The following is a 9,713-nucleotide window of genomic DNA, read 5'->3' as shown; positions in this document are numbered from 1 at the left end:
AGGACACCGTGGCCCCGCCCCAGCCCCGCCCCCGCGGGTCCAGCTCCGGGCCCCTCCGCCAGGCCTCGCCCCCCCCCGCCCCGCCGCCGGAGCCCGATCCCCGCCCCGCCGCGCTGCGTGCCCCGGGGCCTGCGCGGTGCGGTCTGCCTGGGCGCCCCTGGAAGGGCGGCGGGGCGGGAGCGCACGCTGGGTCGCGTCCCCGGCCACTCCCCCGTCCCTTGCACGCAGACCTCGGGGTTTCAGACCTCGGTGCGGCGGATAGGCGCCGCCGAGCCGTTGTTCCCTCCGAGCCCCGGGGGACCGCTGCCAGGCTGCGCCTGAGGACAGGCATGCAACGTCCGCCGAAGAGCGCAGCCGGGGGCCTGGGGAGGACCCTTCCCATCCTGGCGCCTTGGACAATCGAGGAAGGCTCCGAGAAGGAGGTGATGGCGACTATGCACAGAGCGCAGCGCTCTTAGTTCACAATCGCTTTCGGGGCCGGACCCGGGGTGGGCGGTGAGGCCCGAGTCAGTGGGTCGCCGGCCGGAAGGGCCAAAACGCCACACTTTTAGGCTGCCACGCGTTTGCCCCTTACAAAGTGGAGTTGCAGACAGCTGTTAGGGGAGTCTTTCTTTGAAAGGTTACTCACGTATCTAGGAGGCCCGAGCGACCTGTGGGAGAACCCCCAAGTGTTTTGAGGTTCATGTCCATCCTGGGTGGTATGGATACCCCTCAGGGGTGCCAGCCCCGCACTTCCCGCTGCGTCCCTGGAGGCGCGGGGCCAACCCCTGCTTCTTGCTTTGGGCTATTGCAGAAATGGAGGGATGACTCAGGGAGCCAGGGATGCTTCCTCCCCAGGTCGCGCGCGCGGTAGGTGACACCAGATGAAGTTCTCACGGGTCTACACCAGGAAACCCGTGGTAAGGGCAGGAGAGGGCAGTGGGGCCAGGCCTGGAGAAGCAGACCTCACTGTGCCTCCCCCTGCCACGAGCGCCGGCAGTCGGTTCATTTCACCGAACACCATCCATCACAGCGCTGCCCGTAGAACTTTCCGGATGATGGTGGTGTTCCGTATCTGCGGTAACCCGGGATATGTGACTCCTGAGCACTTGAAATGTGGCGAGTGCAACCGAGGAACTGAATTTTAAATTGCATTTAATTGTAAGTTTAAATAGCCAGGGATGCCCAGTGGCTGCCGCATCCCTCCACAGAGCCGCTCTCTCTTGTTGCTTGCCGTCCTAAGACCTTTCCAGTTCTCTTGGTAAGAAACGAATTTGTTTTGGCTTCGTGCTTATATAAGAGCTACCAGGACAAAGAGGTCATACTTTTATGTTTGTGCATAGCTAAGTGATACTGTACTAAAAGTATCTAAACCTTCACCAGGGCTTACTAGGATTTTTTTCATTTAAAGGAGACAGAACAGGCCTCAAGTGTAAGGAAACCCATCTAGAAGGCCTGGGCACCCTTCTCTTCCATCAGCTTCCCGTGGTCCCCAGGGGACATTTCCTGTCAAAGAGGTGGGTTTCGTCCTTAGCAGAAGGCCCTCCCGAGGCCTCTGAGGAAGGAAGTATAGGAGACATTGACCCTCCCTCCCCTCAGGAAAGGGAGTGACAGCACTGTGCCTACTGCCCCGGGCCCACTATGCCCCAAGCAGGTTGTCTTTGGCCAGCTCCTCTCTCCTCTCCAGCCATGTATCACATGTTTAGTGGGGGCCTGCTGTGTGCCAGGCCATGTGCCAGCACTGGCTGTGGACAGACGGGCAGCCAGGACCCCTTCCCTCAAGGACCAGAGGCCCTGGTGCCGGAGACAGCTGTCCCCTTCACTGACCTTGTCAGTGCTGGTTTGGGGGGGGGGATAGCAGGGAATCCCCAGGTGCTTGGTGGAGGCTTAAGGGGGCACCAGTATGGGGCCTGCAGTTGGAATGAGCCAACCATGCAGAACATGGGGGCGGAGGGAGAGGGACAGAAATTAGGTCAGTGGTCTGGAGTAGAGGGAGTGAGGGGAAGAGGGCTAGAAGCTGTGGTTGGGGCAGATAGGTGACATCCGGACCTGGCAGAAGGCCAGGGTGGGGCTGCCTTCGATTCTGACCTGTAGTGGGAGCGATTAGGGGTTCCGGTGGGAGAGTCACATGCCTGGCATTCTCTGAGATCAATTGGATGGACATGTGTGGCAGCCGGCTGGGAGGCCCAAAGAAGGCGGCTGGGCCCACAGTGGAGCCTATGCTCAGGACACCTGGCCTCACGGGGAAAGGGCTACGCGATGGAAGCGGCCACCTTGTGGTCCTGGCACACTGTGGCTTTCCCGGAGGAACCAACCACCTCCTGTCCTTGCCAAGTGGCTCAAGTGCCCTGACCAGTGGCCCACCAGCTTGACCAGTGTCTTAGTTATCAGTTGTTGTTGTTGTTAGGTGCCCTCCAGTAGGTTCTGACTCATAGTGACCCTTGAGCCCATTGTTGCAGCCACTGTGTCACTCCATCTCCTTGAGGGTCTTCCTCTTTTCCGATGACCCTCTACTTTACCAAACATGATGTCCTTCTCCAGGGACTGGTCTCTCCTGGTAACATGTCCAAAGTACGTGAGAAAAAGCCTTGCCATTCTCGCTTCCAAGGTGCACTCTGGCTGTACTTCTTCCAAGACAGACTTGTTCGTTCTTCTGGCAGTCCATGGTGTATTCAATATTCTTCACCAACACCATAACGCAAAGGCATCAATCCTTCTTCGGTCTTCCTTAATCATTGTCCAGCTTTTGCATTCAAATCAGGTGGTTGAAAATATCATGGCTTGGGTCAGGTGCACCTTAGTCCTCACAGTGACACCGTAGAGACCTCTTTTGCAGCAGCAGTTTGCCCAACGCAATACATCGCTTGATTTCCTGACTGCTGCTTCCGTGGTTGTTGATTGTGGATCCAAGTAAAATGAAATCCTTAACAACCTCAATCTTTTCTCCATTTATCATGATGTTGCTTATTGGTGCCGTTGTGAGAATTTTTGATTAGTGTTGCGGCGTAATCGATACCGAAGGCTGTGGTCTCTGATCTTCATCAGTAAGTGCTTCGAGTCCTCTTTTCAACAACCAAGGTTGTGTCATCTGCATATCCCAGGTTATTAGTGAGTCTTCCTCCAATTCCGATACCCCATTCTTCTTCATGTAGTCCAGCTTCTCGAATGATTTGCTCAGCATACAGACTGAATAAGTGAAAGAATACAACCCTGACGCACACCTTTCCTGACTGTAAACACGCAGTATCTCCTTGTTCTGTTTGAACGACTGCCCCTTGGTCTATGCAGGTTCCTCATGAGCACAATTAAGCGCTTTGAAATTCCCATTCTTCCCAGGGTTATCTGTAATCAGTCACGGTGCACACAACTGAATGCCTGTGCGTAGCCAATAACTTAAAGATGTAAACTATAAACTCTAAAGCAACCCCCAAAATAAGAAAGCAAAGAGTTATAGTTAATGTTAGGGATTGAATTGTGTCCCCAAAACAAGTGTTGTAAATCCTAACCTGTGTGCCTGTGGGTATAATCCCATTTGGGAATGGGTTGTCTTTGTTACGTTAATGAGAAAGGATTAGTGTAGGGTGTGTCTTGAGTCAATATCTTACAAGATATAAGAAGAGCAAATTACAGAAGCAAGCAGAGATGGGAGAAGAGAAATGCTGAGCAACATGAAGACTGCCCAGGAGCAGAAGCTCAGAAGAGACAAGGACTTTCCTCCACAGCTGACAGAGAGATAAAGCCTTCCCCCAGAACCACACCCTGAATTCAGACTTGTAGCTTCCAAAATGTCAGGAAATACGTTTGTTTGTTAAAGCCATCCACTTGTGGTAAAACAAGATCCATCTCGACGCTACCCTCAAGGAACACACTTCAAATGTAAAGACACAAATATGATAAAAATAAGACGATGCTATGGTGGGAGCTTCCGAAATGGCCGCAATTATCCTGGTATTTATGCTCAAGGCTGGGAAGAGCTTGGGGTGGTTGAGGCGTTTGCCTCAGTCGTGAAATTTAAACAGGCATCAAAAAACTGCGTAATCGAGATAAGTAATACTTTTTTTTATAGTTTATTTTTTGTTGTGGTTGAGAATATACACAGCAGAACACATACCAGTTCAAGGATTTCTACATGTAAAATTTGGTGACACTGATTACATTCTTCAAGTTGTGTGACCATTCTCACCCTCCTTTTCCAGGTTAACATTATTAACATCAACTCATTACCCCTTTATCCGATCAAGATAAATAATATTTTAATGTAATTCTTTTAAAAGTTCAAATTGATGCAAAAACTTTATGAAGACTGAAATATCAAGATTTTAAATAAAGGCAGGGTTACTAAGAGTGCCGTGCCAAACCCTACTGGAACCTGAGACCAAGGGGCAGAAATCAAACTTGTGTGTGACCCTGATCCAGAAACCCATTGCCAGGGAGTTGGTTCTGATTCATAGAGACCCTGTAGGACAGAGTACAACTGACCCATAGGGTTTCCAAGGAGCGGCTGGTGGATTCGAATTGCCGACCTTTTGCTTAGCACCTGGGCCCTTAACCACTTCGCCACCAGGCCCCACCCTCACCCAGAGGCACCAGTTAAGCTGCGCCCAGACTCCTGACCCACAGCTACTGTGAGGAAATAAATACTTGCTGTTTCTAAGCCGCTGAATTTTGGAGTACAACAAAAGCTGCTATACCTAGTAAGTGAGTTTAGCAAGGCTGCAGGACCAAAGCTCAATATACAAAATCAATTGTGTTTCTGTGTACTAGCAACAATCAGAAACGGAACTAAAAAATGCCATTCAGGGTAACATCAAAATGTGAAATAATTAGACATAAATACGGCAAAAGATATACAAAACACTGGTAAAAAAATTTAAAAAGACTTAAATAAACAGAGAGACATAATGCGTTCATGGATTGGAAGATCCAATATTGTGAAAATGTTAACATTCCCCAAACTAATCTATAGAGTCACCACAATCCCATCAGCACACACACACACACAGACACACACACACACCAGGCTGCAGCCACCGTCAGCACACACACACACAGACACACACACCAGGCTGCAGCCACCGTCAGCACACACACACACACACACACCAGGCTGCAGCCACCATCAGCACACACACACAGACACACACACACACCAGGCTGCAGCCACCGTCAGCGCACAGACACACACACCATTTCAGCTCTAAAACCATCATTCTGGCTGTTGTATGGAGGGGAGATAAGATGGGGCGGAGGGGGGTGATCCATGAGCCCACTTGGGGGGCTCTTATGGTCAGACAAGGAGCTCTGGGTGGTGCAGATGGTTAAGTTCTTGACTACTAGCCAAAAGGTGAACAGTTGGAACCCAGCCAGAGGCACCTCAGAAGGAAGGCCTGACGCTCTTCTTCCAGAAGGTCTACTCTGACACACGTGCGGTCACCATGAGTCGGAATCGACTCGATAACAACTAACAACAACGACATGGTCAGACAAGCAAGCAAGAGGTGATGGCAACCTGGGCTGGGTTCGTGGCAGATTTAAGAACATTCTGGAGAAACAATTAGCACCCTGGATTGGGGGAGAGGAGGGCGAGGTCTCAGCTGACCTCAGAGTTGCTACTTGAGTGTGTGTGGGCACCGTTGTCTGAGGTGGGAAGAGGCGGAAGGCCACGAGGGAGGCCTGGGGGAAATGAAGAGTTCGCTCTTGGAGGCATGGGATTGGGGATATCTGGAAAATATCCAGATAGAAATGGAGGCAGGAAATTGATATTCCAATCTGGGGCTCAAAGGAGGGGTCAGGGCTGGAGAGTCCTCTGCGTTAGGGCTGCTTAAATCTATGGGAGTTGGCTAACCCATCTAAGGAGCAAAGAGAGAAAGGGGGCCTGGAGCTAGCGGGGAATCCAAACATGTAGATGACTGGGAGTGGGAGGAGTCAGGAAGAGACTGAGAAACGGTGACAAATGCAGCGACAGGGAAATCTGAAGGGGGGTGTCATTGAAGCTGAGGGCTTTCTTGGCCATAATTTTTATGGAAGCAGATCACCAGGACTTTTCTTCCCCCGTGCCACTGCGTGGGTTCAAACCACCAACCTTTTGGTTACTAACTAGTTTGGTTACTAGCCGAACAAAAAACATTCGCGCCACCTCTTCCATTAACATATATGTTAAAGGGCCACCACCCGTCTGTCATTTGTCATACTGGGGTGGCTTGTATGATGCGATGATGCTAGAAACTGACGCAATATTTCCCCAAATACCAACAGGGTCACTCATGGTGGACAGGCTGCAGCAGAGCTTCCAGACTAAGACGGACTGGGGAGAAAGGCCTGGCAGTGGCATCTCTAGGGTTGGTGTCACCCGGTGCGATAACTCATGGTGTCACCCCCCTCATGCTAATTACCGCAATATTGTAGCTAAAACACCAGAAAATGTCACAAAATCAGAGACTGTAAAAACAGGAGCAGCAGCTGAAACAGTGCATGCTTGTAGCTCCAGCAGACGAAACCATGGGGTTCAAGGCATCATTACGACTGGGTAATAATGACAGCTCTGATCGAAGTTTGAGGACTAAGGCGCACCTGACCCAAGAGATGGTATTTTCGATCGCTCCACGTTTGTGCAAAAGCTGGACAAAGAATAAGGAAGACTGAAGAAGAATTGATGCATATAAATTACAGTGTTGGCGAAGAATATTGAATATACTACGCTGTGCCACAAAGATCCAGATTTATGCCTGTTCCCAAGACAGGTGATCCACCTGAGTGCGGAAATTATCAAACAATATCATTAATATCACACACGAGCAAAATTTTGCCGAAGATCACTCAAAAGCTGCTGCAGCAGTACCTTGACAGGGAACTGTCAGAAATTCAAGCTGGATTCAGAAGAGGACGTGGAACCAGGGATATCGTTGTTGATGTCAGATGGATCCTGGCTGGAAGCAGAGAATACCAGACAGATGTTTACCAGTCCTTTATTGACTATGCAAAGGCATTCAACTGTGTAGACCATAACAAATTATGGATAACATTGAGAATGGGAATTCCAGAATACTTGATTGTGCTGGTGAGGAACCTGTACATAGACCAAGAGGAAGTCATTTGAATAGAATAAAGGGATACTGTGTGGTTTAAAATCGGGAAAAGTCTGTGTTAGGGATGTACTCTTTGACCACACCTATTCGATCCGTGTGCTGAGCAAATCATCTGAGAAGCTGGACTATATGAAGAAGAACGGGGCATCAGGATTGGAGGAAGACTCATTAACAACCTGCGTTATGCAGATGACACAACCTTGCTTGCTGAAGTGAAGAGGACTTGAAGCACTTACTGATGAAGATCAAAGACCACAGGCTTCAGTATGGATTGCACCTCAACATAAGAGAGCAAAAATCCTCAGAACTGGACCAATAAAGAACATCATGATAATTGGAGAACAGATTGAGGTTGTCAAGGATTTCATTTTACTTGGATCCACAATCAACACCCATGGAAGCAGCAGTCAAGAAATCAAAAAACACGTTGCATTGGGTAAATCAGCTGCTAGAGATCTCTTTAAAGTGTTAAAAAGGAAAGATGTCACCCTGAGGACTAAGGTGTGCCTGACCCAAGCCATGGTGTTTTCAGTTGCCTCATATGCATGCAAAAACTAGACAATGAATAAGGAAGATGGAAGAAGAATTGACGCCTTTGAATTGTGGTGTTGGCGAAGAATATTGACTATACCGTGGACTGCCAAAAGAACGAAGAAATCTGCCAGTGCAACAATGGGCTCAAACATAACAACAATTGTGAGGATGGGGCAGGACCAGGCTGCATTTCATTCTTTTGTGTATGGGGTCGCCATGGGTTGGAACAGATTCAATGGCACCTAACAACAACTGACTAGAGCTCATTAAAAGGTTCAAAAAGCAAATTACCATAGAGTTTTAGCCTTGTAGGTATATTGATACATGTAAGCTGAGCTTATGAAAATGTTTTTGTTGTTATAACTAACTACAGGGATATTGAAAAATAATAAATTTCTGCTGACAAGCTGCACAAAAATTGTATAGACAGTAATTTTGGTGTCATCCCCTCCAACACTGTCACCTGCTATACCTCGCACCCCCCAATGATGCCACTGAGGCCTGGTGATCTACTTCTGAAAATTAGCCAATGAAAACCTAACGGATCACAACAGAATACTGTCCTATATAGTGCTGGAAGATGAGCCCCCTACCCCAGGCTGGAAGACAGCTAGGCTGCAACAACGGACTCGAGCATACCAGCAATCATGAAGACGGTGCAGCACCGGGCAGCCTTCCCTTGTGTTGTCCATGGGGTCACCATGAGTCAGAGCCAGCTGGATGGTAAATAGCAGCAGCTCATGAAATGACAGGCAAACGAAGAAGGAGAAGTATAAAATCAGTTACTATTGTCATATCCAGTGTATTCTGTCAAAATAAGGAAGAAATACTGATAAGTATTGCAGATCTTGTCTCTGCAGCAGACCGTGTGGTTGTGGCTGGGCTAGAAGGCTGCCTCCCTCCTCCTCCTCCCACTCCAAGCTCCCTCTGCCTGAGGAAGCACCTCGGCCACAGCTGCTGTGGCTCCTTGCTGGTGGAGTGACCCAAGTCTTCGTTCAAGGATCTGGGCCTTCATCGTCCAGCCTGAGTTGAGTTGTAGCTTTCCGTTGATTTTAATTACAAGATGTATGAATCTTAAGAGGCACCCCAGGGCATCTTCTGCATCTGAAATGTATTCCTCTTGGCCCTATTACGTAATAGAAATTGATTTCCCCTCGACAGCCCTACAGAAACCCAATAACCCACTTCTTTGCCTGTTGGTTCTCTGGCATGAGGATCCCAAAGTGGTCTGCTGGCAATCTCAATTTCCGTTTCCTGCAGGTATTGTTGCACCTTATAACGGAAGCCCTCCTCCTTCGGGAACTCAGACCTCCAGACCAGGGACCCTAGGGCTGCGGGGATGGGAAGCAGACATTTTGCTAGTGGATCATCAGAGCCGTACAGAATGATTGCCATGTCCACACTGTTCTCATCTGAATTGTGTCCCCCCAAAATATGTGTTGGAATCCTGACGCCTTTACATATGGATGCGATCCCATTTGGGAACAGGGTTTTTGTTATGTTAATGAGGCCATCCGAGTGGAGAGTGTGCTTTAAGCCAATTACTTTTTTTTTAATAATTTTTATCGTGCTTTAAGTGAAAGTTTACAAATCAAGTCAGTCTCTCACATATAAGCTTATATACACCTTACTACATACTCCCACTTACTCTCCCCCTAGTGAGTCAGCCCGCTCCCTCCTTCCAGTCTCTCCTTTCATGACCCTTTTGCCAGTTTCTAACCCCCTCTACCCTCCCATCTCCCCTCCAGACAGGAGATGCCAACACGGTCTCAAGTGTCCACCTGATACAACTAGCTCACTCTTCATCGGCATCTCTCTGTAACCCTTTGTCCAGTCCCTTCCATGTCTGATGAGTTGTCTTCGGGAATGGTTCCTGTCCTGGGCCAACAGAAGGTTTGGGGACCATGACTGCTGGGATTCCTCTAGTCTCAGTCAGACCATTAAGTCTGGTCTTTTTATGAGAATTTGAGGTCTGCATCCCACTGCTCTCCTGCTCCCTCAGGGGTTCTCTGTTGTGCTCCCTGTCAGGGCAGTCATCGGTTGTGGCCGGGCACCATCTAGTTCTTCTGGTCTCAGGATGATGTAGGTCTCTGGTTCATGTGGCCCTTTCTGTCT

At 49.2% G+C, this 9,713-nt stretch overlaps 1 long non-coding RNA gene across 1 annotated transcript in view; it reads left to right on the top strand.

The window, feature by feature from the left end:
- Window positions 1-190: 190 nt before the first annotated feature.
- Window positions 191-9,713, top strand: part of LOC135231612 (uncharacterized) — a 52,525-nt gene continuing 43,002 nt past the window's right edge. Inside the window, exon 1 of the long non-coding RNA XR_010322369.1 lies at window positions 191-422. This is a non-coding gene — a long non-coding RNA (uncharacterized LOC135231612). The remainder of the gene's footprint in view (window positions 423-9,713) is intronic.

The sequence above is a fragment of the Loxodonta africana genome, chromosome 7, assembly GCF_030014295.1.
Source record: "Loxodonta africana isolate mLoxAfr1 chromosome 7, mLoxAfr1.hap2, whole genome shotgun sequence".
In the NCBI taxonomy this organism is placed as follows: domain Eukaryota; kingdom Metazoa; phylum Chordata; class Mammalia; order Proboscidea; family Elephantidae; genus Loxodonta; species Loxodonta africana.
Note: the sequence above shows the minus strand (reverse complement) of the source record. Positions and strands in the feature narration are given on the sequence as shown.